Below are 21,654 nucleotides of genomic sequence, written 5' to 3'. Positions count from 1 at the left end.
AAAACAGTTTTTGGAAATCAGTGTTGAAATTTACTGCATATTTACTATTTCAAATCAATAACCAAATGATTAGTTTTCCCAAATAAAGTAAACTTAGAATCCTTTCAATCAAAATGATTTGCCATTTATGTTTAAGCTATGTTCATCTCAGTGACATGTTTAGGATCTTGGAATCCTAGTGGACAACCATTTAAATATGAGCCAGCAGTGTGCAACAGCTGCCAAAAAAGCCAACATAGTCTTAGGCTGCATAAACAGAGGGATAGAATTAAGATCACATAAAGTGTTAATACCACTTTATAATGCCTTGGTAAGGCCACACTTGGAATACTGCATTCAGTTTTCATCACCACGATGTAAAAAAGATGTGGAGACTCTAGAAAGAGTCCAGAGAAGAGCAACAAAGATGATTAGGGGACCGGAAACTAAAACATATGAAGAACGGTTGCAGGAACTGGGTATGTCTAGTTTAATGAAAAGAAGGACTAGGGGAGACATGATAGCAGGGTTCCAATATCTCAGGGGTTGCCACAAAGAAGAGGGAGTCAAACTATTCTCCAAAGCACCTGAGGACAGAACAAGAAGCAATGGGTGAAAACTAATCAAGGAGAGAAGCAACTTAGAACTGAGGAGAAATTTCCTGACAGTTAGAATAATTAATCAGTGGAACAGCTTGCCTCCAGAAGTTGTGAATGCCCCAACACTGGAAGTTTTTAAGATGTTGGATAGCCATTTGTCTGAAATGATATCAGGTTTCCTGCCTAGGCAGGGGGTTGGATTAGAAGACCTCCTTCCAACTCTGCTATTGTATTGTAAATAGAAAGAGAGAGAAATACAGTAGATAAGTAGGGGGAGAGAGAGAGAGTTGGTAGGTTAGTAGGTAGAGGGATAGAGAGAGAAAAATAGAGAGAGGGAGAGAAATACAGTAGATAGGTAGGGGGAGAGCAGGTAGGTTGGTAGGTAGAGGGATAGAAAGAGAGAAATAGAGAGGGAGAGAAATACAGTAGATAGGTAGGGGGAGGGAGAAGTAGGTAGGTAGGTAGATGTTTCCAGGTGTATTTATCCATGTGCTGGAGAAGAAAATAGCTGACAATCTGCAGCACCTAAGACTTTGTTTCTGCCGGCATAGCATTTGATCAATGTAATTCTCATCAATCAGTTAAAGAGCTTCCCAAAAGGGGAAAAAAACATTTTTGCACTCTGCAAACCTCCCCAAAATTGCCTGTTTTTCGCAAAAACAGGCCTATTTTTTTTAAAAAAGGCATGAATGGCCTTGGGGGGCTTGTAGAGGGCTCCTAGGGGGGGAAGATGGGCAAAAAACGGTCTGTTTTTCGCAAAAATAGGCCCATTTTTTGTCAAATTGCATGCATAACCTTATGGAGGCTTAGAGAGTGTTGCTGGCAATGGGGGGGGGGGACAAAACCCATTTCTTACTCATTTCTGCCCTCCTCAGCCTCCAGGAACTCTCTGAAAGCCTCAAGGGTATGCACGGCCATTTTGGTGAGGGGGGGGCTTCAGGAGGCAAAAAATGTTGTATTCGATGTATAAAACGCATCCAGATTTTCAGCCTCTTTTTTGTGGGAAAAATGTGCATCTTATACTCCGAAAAATACGGTAGTTAATAATAAGCACAGAAGGAAGCAGAAAAATTTGCTAATGTGATATAATACAAAAATACATTGAATCTATAAATGAGCATTTCAGCTTTCAAGGACAGATAAGAAAGTAGCCATTCTAAATATAATGGCAGAACATACGGCCAATAAATTTTACAAATAAATATGTCTTTACAAAAACATGATAGGGACCAAGCATTTTACCTATTTAAATTATCATTATTGTGCAAATAATTGCAAATTGATTAAAATAAAGGCTACTGTTTGTCTGCTACTCAAATCTTATTCATGAAACGTGTATGTGTATATTTGTCACATTTCTTATATTTTTAACATTACAAAACATAATATAGATGAATTTCCAAAACAAATTTAACACATTGAATCCATTACCCCACATATATTTCCAATGACAGGGTGATTTGAGTAACAGGATCACATTGTTAAGAATTGTTTTTGGACAATTTCTACATATACAGGCATTCTATGACTGTATAAGCAGTACAGCGCTTATATGGATATAGTAAAGCTGTTACCTCATCTTGGCTACTACTCCAATATTCAAATGACTTTATTACAGATATATAATCACAGACCTTACAAAGATAAATGTTTCATTTCATAAGCTGCTTTTCACTGTCCTAAACTATTATGGGACAATATAAAAATCTCTTTAGTAGTTAAAGGTTGTATTACATTTTCCTAGGGAAGCCTTAGGTTTGCAGAGATAATGGAAACTTGCAACATTTTCTAGACTCATAGTAATCATAACACCATTCCAATGTAAATATATTTCTGCAGTAGTACTGTAGTAAAAAAAAACTTGGATTTATTTGCAAAAATAATATACAAACACCTGTGACACTATCCTATAAATTGCCTTCCACCAAGAAAATGAAAATAAAATAATCAACAATGAAGAGTATGTAATATGCCTTATTCCTCTGATCTAACAAAGCTATAGGTCTTGAGCTATTGCTGAACTTTCTGTTCTTCACAGGCCTACCCAATCCATGGAAAATAATGTGAAACAATACCAGAGGTACACAGTCTATCCCAGCTTTCAAACATTTTCTTAGCCAAGATATACAGATGCTAGAGATGTCAGCTAACTTTTTAAACAAATGTATCTCAAATACTAACCTGGAGAAGAGATCTCCGAGTAAAAAAGTTAGCTTTCTCAATAGTTAAAACCTGTAATTATACCACTTTCTAGACCACAAACCTAGAGAGCTTTATTCAGTAGTTAGTTCTACTGAACTGAAGGAGTTATATTTCTGCATAAAAGTATCTAGCGTTCAACACATCATTTCAGTTCATTTGCTGTTGTGTAAGATGTTTGCAGAAGCAATTGACTTGCTCTAAACAAAATTATTTTAAACTACAGTATATCTTAGCAATATCTAGAGCAACCTCATATATTAGAGTTCCAGCATCTTATTTATCGCGACGTTAAGGGCCTCTTGAATCTAAGCAAGGATTCAATCGCTAAAATACATTCAACACCAGGGCTTTAAAAAGATTCATTAGAGGAATTTAATTTATTGCCTTTAAGCAATTCATGAATTATATTTAAATTTATTAAAATCAAAGACAGATATTTTCAAGGTCATGTGAATACACAGACCAAAATACTTTAATTGTAATTCTGATGAGTTATAATTATTTCACATTTACGTATGCACATATAAGTAAGCGATTTCTTATGTTCCTATCATCCTTAACCAGTAACAGCTGGAAGTTTCTAAGGTTAAGAACGGTTTTTAATACATTGAAGGCCACTGATGTAAATAATTCACAAATTGGCATGGAAGCAAATTTTTGTTCAAACAAACTTCAGCTAGACTATGCTTATCAAGAAAAAAAAAACGCACGGCTCGAGAACATGTACAATCCAGGGGTATTTTCGTTTATTTTCAAATAAGTCTCTGAAGGTCAGCCGACCGTCACGCGGTACAAGCAAGGTTCAGGGAAAAACTGGAAGATTCCTATCTGTGCCATGAGCGACGCATTCCGAGCAAACACCCCATTACGATGGTTCAAACCTTCCCGAACATTCAAAAACATACTTGCCTGTTGAACACGCCGCATCTGCAACGTACAAAATCGTCCGCCTTCCTTAGATTGCCAGGAAAAGCAGTGAAAGCGAGCAAAGAATATCTAAGATCTAGGGACAGAAGCGCTGACCAAGCTCACGGCCAGGGATGGAAACATAAAACCGGTTGCTACTTTCTGAGCAAGGCGACTGCCCTGAAAACCAACGAATTAAAAGAAACTCACCAAGCGCAGGTTTTCCAAGCTGTCACGCAACCGCCACCGCAACAGCCCGACATTAAAGGGCAATTATGGTGGCGTATTTGCAAGCGGCCCTTCTCTGAAGCTTGCTCTGCTGCAACGGTTGGCTGGTGTAAATGGATCCCCCCCCCCCCCCGACGCTGTGGATCGAGCGGCACATGAGCGGCGGGGCCGGCTCTTATGACTAACTACTTCCTCCTCTGCCCTAGGACGCGTTGTTCCCTTCGTTTCGATACTGCCTCCGGTTTGACTTCGAACTGGGCGCGCTCTCCAGAATTATTCAGGAACAAGGGGATCGGACAACAAGAAGATCGGACTCACTTTCTCGCTGAACAAGTGATCCGCTTGAGCTGTTTGTAGCCTACTAGTTCCACGTGCAGGGCGAAAAAATAAAACCCAATGTTTTCCCGCCGTTGAAGGCGGCGCTGTCTTGTTGGAAGGCTATGTGCGCGGCTCCCACGCACTGGGGTGGGGAGGGGGGAGCTTCTCAAAGCGCTTTCTAAAACTGCGTCACCTTTTCTGTCCGTACACTTGTTCTTGAATCTTACATTGAAAGACGTTTCTGTTGCCTAGGGGCCCTCTTCTCCTTAGACGGTTCTTCGTCCAGAAAGATGAACAAAGGAGATGCCACCAATCCTTTCTTTGCCGGTTGGGCGAGCCCTAGGTTTGCCTCTTTGCTTGCAGGCCCTTCCCTCCTCTCTTTAGCTATTACCTCATCGCACAAACCCTGCTGGCGGGTGGCGGAAGGGGGGGGGCGGAAATGCCAGAGCGTCTGGAGTTTCTAAGCAACTGACTGGTACACCAACAAAAGCAGATCCCGTTCACTGCATCATTACTGTACACCTTGGCAAATGTAAAAATTAGTCAGCAACCTTCAAAATGACATTTCTGGAAATAGTGGCAAAGCGAAGTTAAGTCAAAAAATTAACTTTTCAAAAGATGTATGTTCCAGCACTCAGCTTCGGAAATGTTAAACTGAGCAATAGGGTTGAATCCATATTTAGTCATGTTAAATAGTCATTTTCTCCAGTGCGTATTATACTCGGAATTGTCACTGTAGCTAATACAAAGCAGTACAATTCTCTCTAGTATGATATGGTTTTATGGTTTTATGGTTTTATTAGTATTTGTAGGCCGCCCTTTTCCCTGAGGGGACTCAGGGCGGCTCACAGAAAACCAGGGAGAGGGGAATACAACATTAAGACAACAACATATAATAAAATAGTAAGCAACATCCATTCATCATTCGGGCGGGGTAGCGATTCTTATCCCCAGGCCTGACGGGCGAGCCAGTTCTTCAAGGCTATGCGGAAGGCCTGGACGGTGGGGAGGGTACGAATCTCCACGGGGAGCTCGTTCCAAAGGACATATTTTTGCATGGGCCTTTCATGCATCTGTTTTAATGCTTGACAATAGTGATGAAGATATTTTAATAGGTACTTGTGATATTTTTATTAAATCTGTTGTAGGAAGTTATCACCCACCCCTTCTCCTAGGAAAATGAGATATTTTAGGAAATTTTAAAAGGGGAGAATATTTCCCTTACAAGAAAGGCAGAAACTCCCCCCCCCCCTTTGTCAATGGGCCGTTAAGGCCTGGGGCAGTCTATTCTGTAAAGCTACCGCCTTCAGGCAAATCTAAAAGAGAATTTGTCAACTAGACAGATTCTTTTGGGTATTAAAAGTTTCTTTACCATGTGGAATGGGAAAAAGGAATGATTACCTTTAAGATTAGTTGTCCTGTTTGCCTCACCTAACTAAAACAAATAGGATATTGGTATCAATACCCCCTGTGGGGAGGTAAATGAATAATGAATGTCATGTCTCTGTTTTGGGAGATTATGTACGAGGCCTACATGACACAGGAAAGGGGTCTACATGACACAGGAACGGGGTCTACGTGACAGAGGAAGGCCAGGTATTTGGGGATGATCGATAAGCTGGCTAAGAGTATAAAAGATTGTAAACGACTGCCTTTCGGTGTTCAGATTTTTGCTTGACCAACTGCTGAACCTTTGCGCAAATAAACCTTTCCCTCTGACAAAGAGCTGGTTTTGTCTCATTTTCTGCTACACTTCTGGCACCCCAGAGTGGGACAACCAGGCGATCTTTCGCTCCGGACGACCGGCCGGCGGAAGGATCCGAGCCCCGGGTACCTCAGGCGCCACGAGGCTTCTTGCTTCAGAGGAACGGGGGAGGAGACCTTCCACCGTCAAGGGAAATCCCAGTCAGCCCAAGGAACCTTTGTGTGAAAAGGGAAAGGAGAAAATCTGAACAAATCCTGGCCAGGACGAGAGGGAATACAAGACAAGGCAAGTATAATATAGTGTTGTGTACCTACTCTGCTTGAGAGTAGAAGATGGTGCCTGATCACCACCCTGGACTCGGGACGTCGATCCTAAAGAAGTCCGTGTTAGGTTGTGGGGAGGTTAAACCACTACAGTTTCCGTTGGTGACTGTCGAGTGTCCAGCACCGCGGGTCAGTGGTAGTGTTTTAGAACATGGGAGGAGGAGGTAGTGTCCCAAGGACACCCCTCCAGTGTATGTTGAAGAATTTTAAGAAGGCATATAACGGGGATTATGGGGACCCCCCAGCAACCCAGGCTAATTTAAAAATATTTTGTGAGTCAGAATGGCCCACTTTTGGTGTAGGATGGCCCCCAGAGGGAACTCTGGATCCTAGGGTTATAAGCTTAGTCCATCAAGTTGTAACAAATCCAGGAACTGGACACCCAGAACATTGCTGACCCCCGAAGATAGGGAAAAATGGAGAGCAGCAAGAGATAAGATTCTGAAGGAGCAGTTCCCAAATGAGATCCCAGCAGATATAAATGAAAGAAGAGTCAGAGCTGCGGAACAAGATCCTCAGTGGGATGTGAATAACCCAGTACATATGACCCAATTAGTGGAATATAGAGCTCTGGCAATGGAAGCTTTAAAGGGAGCAGGCAAACCTCCTGTAAACTTTTCTAAGCCTGCAACTATTATTCAAGAACCACAGGAAAGTCCTGAATCCTTTCTTCAAAGGTTGGTGGCAGCTTATGAAGAGTACGCCCAGATTGACATACATGCACCCCAAAATTTAACTATGCTAAATGAGAGGTCCATTGCCCAGAGCGCAGATGATATCAGAAGGAAACTTCAGAAGCAGAATGGAGGTTAGGGATGAATACTACCCAATTACTTGAGATTGCTAGAAAGGTTTATGTCAACAGGGATAAAGTTGAGAAGAGGGAAAGAGACAATAGAATGCATAAGAAAGCAGAGCTTCTAGCGGCAGCTATAGGGGGAACTTCACTAGGACCTAACCAATGCACTCTCTGTAAGGAAGAGGGACATTGGCAACGAGAGTGCCCATGGCGTATGGGGACTAGGGGACGTGGAGGATTCAGAGGAAGAGGCAGGGTATTGCCTCCAGCGGCCCAAAGGGGCCAGAGTTTTAGAGGACAAGGAAGATATGGAGCCAGAGGGGGAAGAGTAGGTCAACAGGAAACAAGGGAGTTGATAGGATTAGCGGAAATGAATTGGTCTGATTGAAGGGGTCAGGGCTCAGAGGACCCACCACCCGAGCCCTTGGTAAAAATACGGGTGGGAGATACAGATACAACTTTCCTCCTGGATACAGGAGCCAGCCGGTCGGTGGTAAATAAGGCAATAGCACCACCTACTGGTAGACAGATTCAAATTCAAGGAGTCTCTGGAAAAATTCTGGGGAGACCGATTCTTAAGCCTGCAATATGTCAATTAGGGAATACTGTTCTGCAACACCAATTCTTATATATGCCAGAGTGCCCTATTCCGCTTTTGGGAAGGGATTTGTTAACTAAACTAAGAGCAACGGTCACTTTCACACCAGAAGGCAATCAATTAACATTGGCCCACCATCCTGAGCATACTTGGAGACTGATGGTGGTACAAGAAATAGCTTCAGATGATAATAAATGGCAAGAGTTTGAAGTCCCCGGAATTTGGGCAGAAGATAACCCCCCCGGATGTGCGAAGTATCAAAACCCTGTGGTGATAGAATTGAAGGCATCAGCAGTGCCAGTGAGGATAAAACGGAGGTATTACACTCCGGCAGCTACTGCATCTATTCATGAACTAATTAATAAATGTTTGGAAGCTGGCATCATATGATCAACACGGTCACCATGGAACACTCCCATTTTACCAGTTAAAAAGCCTGATGGTACTTATCGCCCGGTACAGGACTTACGACCAGTGAATGCAGCCACTGTCACCTTACATCAGGTAGTACCAAATCCCTATATCCTGCTCAGCACAATACCACCTACAGCGAAATGTTCTTGGTACTGGATTTAAAAGATGCATTTTTCACTATCCCAGTGCACCCTACTAGCCAACCGTTATTCACCTTTGAATGGGAAACCCCAAATACCGGAAGACGCACCCAATATACTTGGACCCGACTTCCACAGGGCTTTAAGAATTCGCCAACTTTATTCGGTACATCCCTGGGTGCTGACCTCCAATATTTCGTTCCATGCCAAGAGGGTGATGTCTTATTACAGTATGTAGATGATGTCCTAGTCTCAGGGAAGGATAAGGACAGCTGCTGGGACAATACTAAGGCCCTTCTGTTACTTCTACAAGATGCCGGATACCGTGTGTCTAGAACAAAGGCCCAGTTAGTACAGGAGAAAGTCAAATATTTGGGATACTACATCTCGAAAGGCTAAAGATCCCTAGGTGAAGAACGTAAAGCTGCTGTTATGCAGATGGCAGCACCCCAAAATAGGAGGCAACTTAGAGGATTTTTAGGAGTTTCTGGTTTTTGTCGACTGTGGATCCCGAACTTTGCAGTAATAGCAGCCCCCTTATATAAGTCAACAAGGGGGGGCGGAGATCGAACCCTTTGTGTGGGAAACAGAACAGGAACAGGCACTTAAAGCGTTTAAAAGTGCCCTTGGCCAAGCTCCAGCTCTAGGCTTACCTGACTTGGATAGACTTTTTAACCTATATGTAGATGTACACACTCACATAGCAGTAGGAGTCCTGACTCAAACGTTGGATTCCTGGCAACGGCCGATTGCATATCTTTCCAAGCAGCTAGATGGACCTGCCCAAGGATGGCCACATTGCCTAAAAGTCAAAGCTGGGGTGGCTGCATTGCTGCAAGAATCTAATAAACTCACCTTTTCCTGTCCCGTGTTGGCCCACACTTCACACTCACTTCGGTCGATCCTTGAAAACAAGGGACACTTGTGGATCAGCAACTCAAGACTTTTTAAGTATCAAGCAATGTTGATTGAAAACCCGCAAGTTAGTCTAACTATGTCAAATCGCCTGAACCCGGCAACCTTGTTACCTCTAAAGGCTGAACCCATTATACATGATTGCTTACACACCCTGGAACAGCAGTATTCCTGTAGGCCAGATTTAGTGGACCATCCCATATCAGAAGCGGACTATAACTGGTTTACAGACAGTTCTAGTTTTATGTTTGAGGGCAAGAGACAGGCTGGTTATGCAGTTGTTAGCTCTGACGAAGTTATAGAAAGTGGCCCTCTAGGTATAGGATGGAGTGCTCAGGTAGCTGAATTGTGGGCACTTATACGGGCCCTAGAGTTAGCTGATGGCAAAAGATTGAATGTGTGGACTGATAGCAAGTATGCCTTCTTGACTTTACACACTCATGCCGCCCTCTACCAGGAGAGAGGGTATACTGATTCAACGGGAAAGACAATCCAACATGGACATTTGATCAAACACCTTATTCAAGCGGTGATGCTGCCATCAGAAGTAGCGGTAATACACTGTAAGGGGCATCAACGGGGCTCAGACCCTATAGCCATCGGTAGTAGGAAGGCAGATGCAGAGGCTCGCCAAGCCGCGGTCAGACACGAAGCAACCCCAGACCTTAATGTCTTTGTAGTAATGGATGTAGGCATCATTCCAACCATGGCAACTCCCACCTACTCAGCCTCGGAAGTTCAAAGGGCGATCCATGATTTCAAAGCTGAATTGAAGGAGGGGTGGTATATTCTTCCAGATGGCCGACCGTATATACCACACTTGTTAGCATGGACCGTAGTAGAACAGGCCCACCGGACTTTGCATTTAGGTAAATCAGCTCTTGCCGAGGCCATCCTTAGAGAATATTATTTGGATGGTGTCCATGCATTGACCAATAAGGCCTCTCTGCAATGCACAACGTGCGCCTCTACTAATCCAAGGCAGGGTCCAACTTGCCCCCGGGGATTCAACCTGTAGGCGCCATTCCCATGGACATAGTAACTGTGGACTTTACTGACATGCCCCGATGCAAACATTATAAGGCATTATTGGTGATCGTGGACACGTTTACTGGATGGCCAGAGGCTTTTCCCACCTCCACTAAACAAGCAAGGGTGGTTGCTAAGGTCTTCTTAAACTCAATCATTCCCCGCTATGGCTGCCCATCTGCTATCTCATCGGACAATGGTCCAGAGTTTGTCCATAACACCAATCAGCTGTTGGCCAAGGCAATTGGGACACGGTGGAGGTTCCACTGTACTTTCCACCCCCAGTCTGGAGGAAAAGTTGAAAGGGTTAATCGAACCCTCAAAGACAAACTAACCAAAATATGCATAGAAACCCATTTGAGCTGGGTGGATGCACTACCCTTGGCCCTATACAATATAAGGACAGCCCCTCGTAAGAAGTATCACTTATCCCCATTTGAGATGATGTATGGCAGGGCTCCAACGATTTTAAGAAGAGAAGTTGTAGGATGGCCAGAATTATCCCATAAGGGGGAAATAGGAAATAGGGAATTAATCAAACAACTACAGGGGTTAAACACACAGCTTGAAGCAATAAAACAATATGCAGGGGAACAAACGCCACCTTTACTTAGCACAAAATGTCATCCCTTTAAACCCGGAGATAGAGTGTGGGTAAAACATTGGAAAAATGAACCCCTAAAGGCTAATTGGAAAGGGCCATATACGGTGGTCATGTGTTCTCCCCTTGCAGTGAAAGTGCTGGAGTCTAAATCGTGGATTCACTGGACCAGGCTAAAGGCAGCAGGCCAAAGCGACCCGGTCCAGTGGAAAGTGCAATCCACAGATAAACCCCTGGTACTCCGGTTCCAACGCAAGTTGCAGACCAGGTTACATCATCTAAAAGGACACTCTGCTGAACCTTACCGGCAATAGGTTCCCTGCACACAGTGTTGAAGACGCTCTGCTAGACCACTCCAGAAGCTGGTCTTCTACGCACAGCGGGGGAAAAAATGGATTTAAGAACTATAATAATGCTTATAGTAATAGTTTGCAATATGTGGTGGGGGTATGGTGATATATATATTGAAAACCTAGGTGAATAGGGTTCAGGACACAGGGTTATTTTTAGTGACCCTATAGGGAAAATAGATAATGGAATTAATAAGGTACTTAGGATAGATCCTGCATATTGGGAAGATAGATGGCCCCAGCCATGTGAAGACCTTAGAGGGTTTGATTTGCACGTGTCTATAATGTGTATGGAAATGGGACCTGGAACCTCTGAAATATATAAACGAATAGGAAGGCTATTTAGAGTTGGAATATGTGGACACCTCCTGACTCCCACCGGATTACCTTTGATGGCCAAGGATTGTGGCCAACCCCCTTTCTTTGTGATTGGGCGAGTAATTAGTCCTTTTCAGCTAAAGAAAGGGTGGGCAGAGTTGTGTAAAGTACAGAAAAATCTGTCCTTAGTAGCCCTTGCTCTGCATCAATTCCATCATGGGGACAGAAGACGCCGAGAAGTTAAGAGTTTGCACAAGCAGGGACCTGATGACTGCAAACAGTGCATTACTCAGGCAAGACAGGGTGTGGCTACAGTCACCACCCTAGTCTATCACACCCAGGCCCCGAAAAAATGTAAACCAATGGGAAAAACATGCCAGAAAGATGGGGTCATGTACACTCTGTGTAAGTTAGAGGGAAAAGAGATCTGTTATAAACCTGAAACCCCTGAGAGACTGAATGTCACATTGTATATAGGCTTTGGTCAAGTCTATAATGGAAAGATAGAAGGTCTGTATGCATATGTCAATCACACTACTGTCCTGAGACAAGGGAAAGAAAAGATAATGTTGGAGTTCGATGCTTGCACGGCAATCGATCAACCAGGCAAACCAGGAAAAGTGGGGTGTGGATCTGATTCGTGGAAAGAAGCATACAAAGGAAATCACAAGTATATGTGTGGGACAGACACCAGCTGGGTCACCACTAGACATGAAAAATGGCTACCTTGCGCAGGCTCAGTGCAATGTGCAGGATGGGAATGTGTTTGTGAATATACTGGAGGTGGATATCAGGGGTGCCCGGGATTAGGTGATTTCACTAGAGAAAAAGATAGCAATCGGGTCAGGTTGGAAATATACAGGAACCACCCATCCTTAAAGGTTTACGGGTTTGGGATCGATGGAACAGGAGTAGATCCCTTAACCCAGTGATGGCGAACCTATGACACGCGTGTCAGTGCTGACACGCGTAGCCATTTGGGGTGACACGCACAGGATTTCATGCGATTCATCCTCGGCTCCTGCACGGCCGCCGAGGATGAAAGAATCTGTGCTGGAGGAACGGGGGAGGGGGCGGGACGTATGATCTCCCCCGCCCACACTCACTTACTGTATCGCTGCCGCCCCTTTCTGAGCGCAGGGGCTGCTGGTAAGGCATGCGTGCCGTGCGCACACATGTCATCAGCGCGGTGAGGGAGGACCCACAGGAGAGGAGCGCGGGAACAGTGCGCGCCTCTTTCCAGTCAGGCCGGCACAGAGAGTCTACTCCTGGGACTGTTGGTTACGACCGCACCACAGCAGGGAACAGCGGAGTGCCAACGGGAACTGTGAGCACCATTAGCAGCAACTATAAATTGCGCAAAATTATGTTTTTGTCGAAGTGACACACAACGCGAGTTATGCTCGATTTTTTGCCGATTTTTGACACACCACGCCAAAAAGGTTGCCCATCACTGCCTTAACCTATCTAACTGTGAGGATGGAGAGGGTATATGATGGACAAATTAGGTCTCTGGGCTGGTCGGTATATGACAACCTGAGAAAGATGGAGAAAGACTCGCTCCCAATAAGTGCCAAGGCAAATAACTTATTTGTGGAAATGGCGGAAGAAGTGGCAAAAACACTGACTGTAAAGAACTGTTTTGTGTGTGGTGGTACGAACATGGGGGAACAGTGACCATGGGAAGCCTTGGAAGCTAGCCTACAGATATTTAATAGTATGTTTAGAGCAGGAAACATCACAGCCAGAACTCATTTTGCTGGTATTGTCTGGACTCTGTCAACCAACCTAGTGGGAAGAAACTGTTTTACAAGAAACCAGAGTGTACCGGTGGGAGATCTCATATGTTTAGGGCTCTGGGACCAGGAATATAAATTCTGGACATCACCCAATAATGGAACAGAGCCTGAAAAATTTGATACCACCATACTTCATTATCTGGGTAGTAAATCAGAAGTGTGGATTGCCCCAGATAATATGTATTGGATATGTGGCAACCTTGCATATGAGAGATTACCAGGGAATTGGTCAGGATCCTGTGTTCTTGGATGGATCAAGCCCTCCTTCTTCCTATTACCCATCCAGTCCAGGCAGGTACTGGGAGTCCCCGTTTATGACCTGGTAGGTCTGGAAAGGCGTAGAAGGGACATGGAAACAGCATTTTCCAATTTCCCCTGTAAAGAGTTGGCCGAATATGAAAAGACTGATGTTTGGGACTCGGAAAGAATAGTCTGTACGTATGGGCAAGCTACTTGGGCAGAGGATGGGTCATATGGATACCGGACACCTATCTATATGTTAAACAGAATCATTCGATCACAAGCAGTGTTGGATCTGGCTGGTAAAAGGTTAGATAAGGCCTTAAACATATTATCCGAAGCCACAGACAAACTCAGGATAGCTGTATACCAAAATAGATTGGCCCTGGATTATATCCTGGCTAAGGAGGGAGGTGTGTGCAGAAAATTTAATCTTTCTAATTGTTGTTTACAAATTGATGAAACAGGAAAAGTCATTAAACAATTGACCACTGAAATGAGACAACTCACTCATAATGCTGACCAGAAATGGAGTGGATATAACTTTAGAGAGATCTTTAGTGGATGGTTCCCTAAACTGCCTGGTCTGCAAGCTATAGCGGCTCTAATAGGTTTAATCGCCACAGGTTGTATCATCATCCCATGCATTCTCCCCATCTTCATAAAAACAATAACTAACAGCCTATCATTATTAGCAAAAAGGGAGGCAGTGACACAGGTGATGGCAATGTGGGAATATGAGAGAATAACGGGTACAGAAAATTGTGAAACTCCTCCTGTTAAGGCGGAAGAGTTTCAAAGGGGGGAATAAAAGAGAATTTGTCAACTAGACAGATTCTTTTGGGTATTAAAAGTTTCTTTACCATGTGGAATGGGAAAAAGGAATGATTACCTTTAAGATTAGTTGTCCTGTTTGCCTCACCTAACTAAAACAAATAGGATATTGGTATCAATACCCCCTGTGGGGAGGTAAATGAATAATGAATGTCATGTCTCTGTTTTGGGAGATTATGTACGAGGCCTACATGACACAGGAAAGGGGTCTACGTGACAGAGGAAGGCCAGGTATTTGGGAATGATCGATAAGCTGGCTAAGAGTATAAAAGATTGTAAACGACTGCCTTTCGGTGTTCAGATTTTTGCTTGACCAACTGCTGAACCTTTGCGCAAATAAACCTTTCCCTCTGACAAAGAACTGGTTTTGTCTCATTTTCTGCTACAGAACTATGGTACGAATTGCCCAAAGCCCGGAACATAGACAACCTACAGTGTTATCCCTGCGTGGCCCCATGGGAGTCTGACAACTAATCAGAAAACAAGTTCAAATTCAAAAGCCCAGAGGGCATAAAACCCAGGCACTCTCAACATCTCTTCCCTTTTTGCCCAGGATCTCAAACCATGTCATCCTGTCCACTATTAAACTATGTTTCAGTGACTTTCTTCCCACTTGGAACTGAACCCAGATGGATGTTTCTTCCAACACTGTAAACCAAGTATATGAAATATTTATAAATAAATAATCATTCTTGTTCTATTTATTTCAGCCATAGTCTATGAATAATTACATTCAAACTGTATAAATTAATGAGGGAAAAATAAAGTTGGTGTCCTGCAAATTTGTCTAAGAGATTTGCCTAAGAAATTTGCCTAATTCTTACTGAGTGTATAGGGATTATTTTCAGTCTAAAAGGATAATGAATTTGCTTTACAAACTCCACTTAAACTTTCAAAAAGCATCATGAGTGATTTCTTTAAAAATATAATTAGCTCATTTCTCTGTTTAAAAAGAAGAGAAATATCTATTGTACAAATTAAAAATAGTTTTTACATTGTCAACTATTTCATAATATAAAATAGTATTAATGAACATAGAAAAATGATTTTAATGTTTTATTTTTTTAGCCTTATAAATCATGATACTATATGATCTAAAATCCACTTGTAAGAAATGTTTGATTATCATAATAATTCCTAACTTTTATTTCCATAAATTGGAGGAGAAAAAGGTATGTAGTAGTCCCAAAAACAATTAATTGGGTTACTGTAGACAGCAATAAAATTGATTCACATTATTTTGAGAACATAAAGTCATTTTTCATCCCTCACATTGATCTCACTAGATTTATAAACAAATATTTGACATAGAGATAAAAAAATATGTATTGTTTCATTTTAATTATATTGCTACTACCACTTTTACAGAATATTGTTTGATAAATGCCCATTTCTCCCTGAATTTGAAATGTCTCTAATGTCCAATTGTCTTTCTTCCCACAGAATATTATCATAGAAATACATTTATTCTTCAAATACTGTCTAGAGTTACAACCAACATTTCTCCTATATATCCTTCCCCAATTGTTTTTCTTGCAAGGGGCTCTGAGGTAAGCCGATGCAGGACACATGGGGCAGCTCCACACCCCCGCCTCACCTCATGGCCCTGGCACTGGCATATCGCTCAGCCTCCTGCTCCAATGCTGCACCAGAAGAAGTGCATACTGGTAGTCACGTGGGGTCTTGTTGGCTGGAACTGCCAAAGCCACTGCCGCAAGGTAAGGCAGTTGTTGGAGTGTGGATGGCCTGGCTGCCGGAGCCCAGAGGTAACCTGTGCAGGGCACATGTGGCAGCTCCCTCCTGGCTTGCCTCATGGCTATGGCACCTGCGTGTTGCTCAGCTTCCTGCTATTACAGCCGTGAACAAGCAGAAGTGTGCCGGTGGCCACATGGGCTCCTGCTATAAATTGCTGCTGGTGCTGTCACCACAAGACAGTTGTCAGGACATGGATGGCCTGGCTGTGAGGGTCCTGAGGTAAGCCAGCATGCATGTGGGGCAGTTCCACCCCCCTGCCTCACCTTATCTTGGTGGCACCGTGAGCAATCAGATGGAATGGGCAGGCAGGCGGCTGCATAGGTATTAAGTAGGACTTAATCAAATCAAGTGTTGAATTAAACATTCCTGAAAGGAAATGCTTCAAAGTATTGTTTGGTTTGGTTAGAGCTGCTCTATCTATCAGATTGGTTAATCGAACGAAAGCTATCTGGGTAGGGGGGGAAATCCACTTGGTGCCATAAACTGCTGAATGCTACTTTCCCCCTTCTGGTTACTAAGCTTGCTGTTTAATTGTACAAATATTTGTGGTTTGGCAATGGTGAGTGCGAGTTTGTTACTCTAGCAAAAAGCTTCGGATTGTTTTAAGCCTGCTAGAAAAATAGTCAGCACCTTTACACGCATGATATGCTAACAGTTGAAAAGAAACAACTGCGCTACTAAGAGGACCTTGCAAGTAGGTGCTTGTAAAGAAAATCAGTTAAATTTCTAACACTTTTTTCTGGTATGCTGAACATCATAGCTTACAAAGACCTGTCTAATAGGCACCAGGCAAGCATGCTTACTTGCATATTGTTTTAATTTGTTTTTATGTCATTTCTTAATCATTTGTATAAAGGTTATCCTTGATGGATACTTTTGTAGTGGATGATTGTGGTGGATGTGTGGATGATTAAGAAAAATGATTTATTCTGTTTTAATAAGATATAGGTTTAATTTTTTAAAAAAACATTGGGAAGTTTTATTTGTCTTCCACTGATCTCCTGCAAAATAAATATAATTAATATAATAAAATATGTATGAAACATAAATAGTGGAAGTTAACGAATGGATTTAATAGTCATGAACTATTTAATAGTCCAACAGACCATTAAAAAGCTTCACATATTCTATAGATCTTCTATAGAAGATCTATAAGGGCGGTATCCGGCTGCTGCTACTGCCAGTTCACTCAGGGATGCACTCACAATTCTAGGAACAGCAAGAATGAAAGGTCTTGTACCTTTTTTCAATTTTAAAGGTTTCTGTTAAACTAACATTAACTATAATTTGTGCTGTTTGTTCCTGGTATATTGCCTTAATAAATTGTGTAAAGTTCTCTCCAATTTGCATCTTTTGTATTATTTTCATTAAAAATTGCCAATTCACTCAATCAAATGCTTTCTCTGCGTCCAGAAATATGAGCGCTGCGTGGACTTGGTTGTTCTTTCCCAAATACTCCAATATATTAACAATTTGTCTTACATTACTTCTCATTTGTCTCCCCTGAATAAAACCAGTTTGATCATTGTGGATCAATTGTTGTATAACTAACATCAACCTATTTGCTAATATTTTAGCAAAAAAATTATAATCTATATTGAGTAATGATATAGGCCTGTAAGTTTTTGGCTGGCTGAGGTCTTGATCTTCTTTTGGAATCAGGAAGAGAAAAACTGTTCTCCAAGATGGAGGTACCCTTCCATCCAACTGAATTCTGTTAAATAGTTCCTTAAGGGGTTCTACCATTTCTAATTGTAAGTTTTTATAATAAATCGCTGTCAGTCCATCTGTGCCAGGTGCCTTCCCAACTGTTAACTGTTTAATAACCAGGAGGATTTCCTCCGAAGTTATTGGTTGGTTCAATCTCTCCCTTTGCTCATCCTTAACTATAGGTATTTTCTCCTTCTCCAAGTATCTATCTATGTCTAAACCTTGTATTTTATCACCAGTCTACAATCTTGTATAAAATTCTAAAAAAGCCTTTTTAATCATATCCTCTTGATAAACTTCTTTACCTTTATAATCTATTTTTTCTATAGTACGAAGTTTTTGTTTTTTCCTCATCATATATGCCAACCATCTGCCTGATTAATTTGCATTACAAAAAGTATTATGTTTGGCATATAATAAATTAGTAGCCACCTGATCTGACATCAACATATTAAATTGTGCTCGTAATAAAGTAATTGCCTCTTTTGTTTTTTTATCACCTGGGTAGGATATTAACTCCTGCTCTTTCTTCTTTATCTCTTCCTCTAATTCCTTTCTTTTCCCCCTTGTCTATATCTATATAGATTATTTAAATTTATTAAAACTCCTCTCAAAAACGCTTTACTTGCATCCCAAACCATTTCCATAGATGTGCCCTTGTTCATATTAAAAGCAAAATATTCTCTCAGCAATTTTTTACATTCATTAACATTTTTCTCATATCTAAATAAATTTTCATTTAATCTCCAAGACCTTCTAGATTTCTTCCCATATTCCAATTCCATCCAAACCGGGTGATGATCTGATAAGGCTCTCGAACATATCTTCGTCTTCTTCACCTTAGAAAGAAAATCATTTGTAATTAGTATAAAATCAATTCTAGAAAAGGATTGATGCCTATCGGAAAAAAATGTAAAGTCCTTTCTTTGGCATTCCTTTCCTGCCAAATGTCTCTTAGCTCCAAATCATCCATCATATCAAAGAAAGACTGAGGTAATTTTGCATGTGCTTGAATATTTTGCAATGGACCCTTCTTGTCTTTCTTAGTGTCCAAAACTCCATTCCAATCACCCAGTAGTATACACAATCTGTAATCCCATTGCATTAACTTAGTATGGAGCATCTTGTAAAAATTTTATTGTTGTTGATTGGGGGCGTATACTCCCATTAAGAGTATCTTTTTTCCTTCTAATAATAGTTCAATTGCAATATATCTTCCTTGAGAGTCTGATTCAATTAGTTCAGCCTTTATATCCTTTCTTAGGTATATAACTATACCATTTTTCTTCTCCGAAGTGGAGGTTACAAAATGTTGTCCCAATCTTCCATTCATCAGATATTTCTGGTCATTTGTTCTAATATGTGTTTCTTGCAAGCAAATTACATCATTTTTAAATTGTTTCAAATAGTGGTATTTTTTTTCCTTTTTTGTAGTGTTTAAACCATTGACATTCCAGGTTAAAATTTTAATTGTCATCTTTAGCTCCCTGAAGCTTTTTAAGAGCCACCTGGAAATCCTGTAATTTGGTTTTTGGTCTAGCTCCTCCCACAGCTTCTAAGTTAATATTTATAGTATCTTGAGCTATTGTCCAGGCTTGTTGCCTCTTTAATTCTTGTTCCTTGCGTTTTGGTAGCCACTTGGGTTTGTCTTTGCTCTTTAAATCCTTCTGGGTCCACAAGAAGATTTGAAGCTTGGGCCACCTCTGATGGTTCTTGGGTAAGGTGACCAGACGTCCCGCTTTTGGCGGGACAGTCACAATTTTGCACAATGCATCCCGCGTCCCGCAGCATCCTTAAAAAGTCCTGATTTTTATCTTTACCAATGTAAAGAGGCTGCAAGGCTGTGGCAGATACGGGCCGCCAGCGGGTCTTACTGATTTTCTAGGATACATACAAGTTGCCCACTAGGTCCTCCATATTCAGGGAGAGACACTCACTCCCGCGCAGCACGATCACGCCGCAGGTTTTCAAAGCCACACTCTTGATTGGCTCGCAAACGTCACGAGAGATGGCTTCTGAAGGAGGACAAAAAGTGCTATAACTGCACCTAAAGAATAGCTGTCTCTGTAGGAATGAGAATGTCACTCATCCCAATCCCTTGAGACAAATATTTAATCTCTCAGTTCGATGCTTTCGGAAAGCAGAAAGCCTAGATATTCAAGGGAAGACTTATCTTACTCACGATAGCACCGGGGTTCTGCACTATAGCTCACAACATCGCTATGCAGTAGTAAATTGAAAAGATACAATATAGAAAAACCAACGTCATTAAACTGTAAGTCCTGAACTAATATATTAAGGAGTAAGCCTTACTGAATTGCACATGGTTTTACATGTATATGCGAGGCCTCCAAAAAGAATGGGTGTGAGGACAGGGGCAGGAACTTACGTGGCGCGGCCGGCATCTTTGACATGTTCGGGGACCGTGCAAGGCCTTTGCAAGGTCCCCAGACTTACCCAAGATGCCAGGCCTCCGAAAAGAATAGGCGTGGGCGTGAGGGCGGGGGCGGGAACTTACGTGGTGTGGCCGGCATCTTTGACATGTTCGGGGACTGTGCAAGGCCTTTGCAAGGTCCCCAGACTTGCCCAAGATGCCAGGCCTCCAAAAAGAATGGGCGCGAAGGCAAGGGTCAGGAACTTATGCGGCATGGCCAGCGTCTCTGACATGTTCGGGGACCGTGCAAGTCCTTTGCAAGGTCCCCGGACTTGCCTAAGATGCCAGGCCACCAAAAAGAACAGGCGCGGGCGCGAGGGCAGGGGCAGGAACTTGCATGGCCTGTCTCTTAGGACCTACTAGGTGCGGTACAGACAGTATTTTGCGCTGGCCGTGCTCGGTCCCCAAGCCATCCTGTGCCACGTTCTGCTGGAGGCAGACGGCAGTGGCAACAGCAGCAGGAGAAAGCCTGAGCTTGTCCAGCCACTGCGGCGAAGAGTCCCCGGAGGAGTCGAGAGCCTTGCGAGAGGGTGATTGCGAGCAACTTCCACCTGAGGGAAGGTGAGAAGGCATGGGGAGGGAGCTCGGGAGGCTACCACAAGTTTGCTGAGGGGGAGAACTATCCCCCACCTCCTTTTTCTCCCTCTCTTCCTCCTTTTTGTCCTTTTCTTAGCAGTAGTATAGAAATTGTCAGTTGGTTTTGGACAATTTTTAATATCCCACTATCACCCACCTCCTCTTTCTCCCTCTCTGCATTTAACCACTGCGCCTCCCAAGGTGGCACAGTGGTTAAATGCAGCACTGCAGGCTACTGCTAGATCAGCAGTTCAGCGGTTCAAATCTCACCGGCTCAGAGTTGACTCAGCCTTCCATCCTTCCGAGGTGGGTAAAATGAGGACCCAGATTGTTGGGGGCAATATGCTGACTCTCTGTAAACCACTTAGAGAGGGCTGAAGGCCCTATGAAGCGGCATATAAGCCCACTGCTATTTTGGGGGGAAGGAGGAGAAAGGACAAAAAGACAATAAAATTATAGGAGCTGAGTTTAACTCAAGAGAAACTTTTCTAAAGGTAGACAGTTATATAACAATTCCACAATTCTGAAAGAACAAGCTTGTTCTATATGAAATTTAATGCTACAGCAGAATGAAGTAACACTGAAGATAAGTGCAGGTAATCCTCAATGCACGACCACAATTGAGCCCAAAATTTATGTTGTTAAGTGAGAAATTTATTGAATTTTGCCCCATTTTACAATTTTTCTTGCCACATTTGTTAAGTGAATCATTGCAGTTAAATTAGTAACATGGTTGTTGAGTGAATCTGCTTTCCCCATTCTTTGCTTGTCAGAGGGTCGCGAAAGGGAATCACATGACTCTGGAAAACTGCAACTGTCATAAATCTGTGTCAGTTGCCAAGCATCCAAATGTAAATCTCATGACCATGGGGATGCTGCAAT

General features: G+C 42.5%; 1 protein-coding gene across 2 annotated transcripts in view; it reads right to left on the bottom strand.

Moving 5' to 3' along the window:
• TRAK1 (trafficking kinesin protein 1) overlaps window positions 1–4,460 on the bottom strand; it is a 448,828-nt gene extending 444,368 nt beyond the window's left edge. Inside the window, exon 1 of one of the 2 annotated variants that reach the window (XM_087712995.1) lies at window positions 4,233–4,460. The gene's annotated coding sequence lies outside the window, so the exon portion shown is untranslated. The remainder of the gene's footprint in view (window positions 1–4,232) is intronic. The other variant, XM_087712990.1, reaches the window with a different exon arrangement.
• Window positions 4,461–21,654: the final 17,194 nt, after the last annotated feature.

This window comes from Thamnophis sirtalis, unplaced genomic scaffold, assembly GCF_051295495.1.
Source record: "Thamnophis sirtalis isolate CommonGarterSnake01/CBP01778 unplaced genomic scaffold, rThaSir2_p1.2 scaffold_4, whole genome shotgun sequence".
Taxonomy (NCBI): domain Eukaryota; kingdom Metazoa; phylum Chordata; class Lepidosauria; order Squamata; family Natricidae; genus Thamnophis; species Thamnophis sirtalis.
This window is presented reverse-complemented; position numbering and strand designations above follow the sequence as displayed.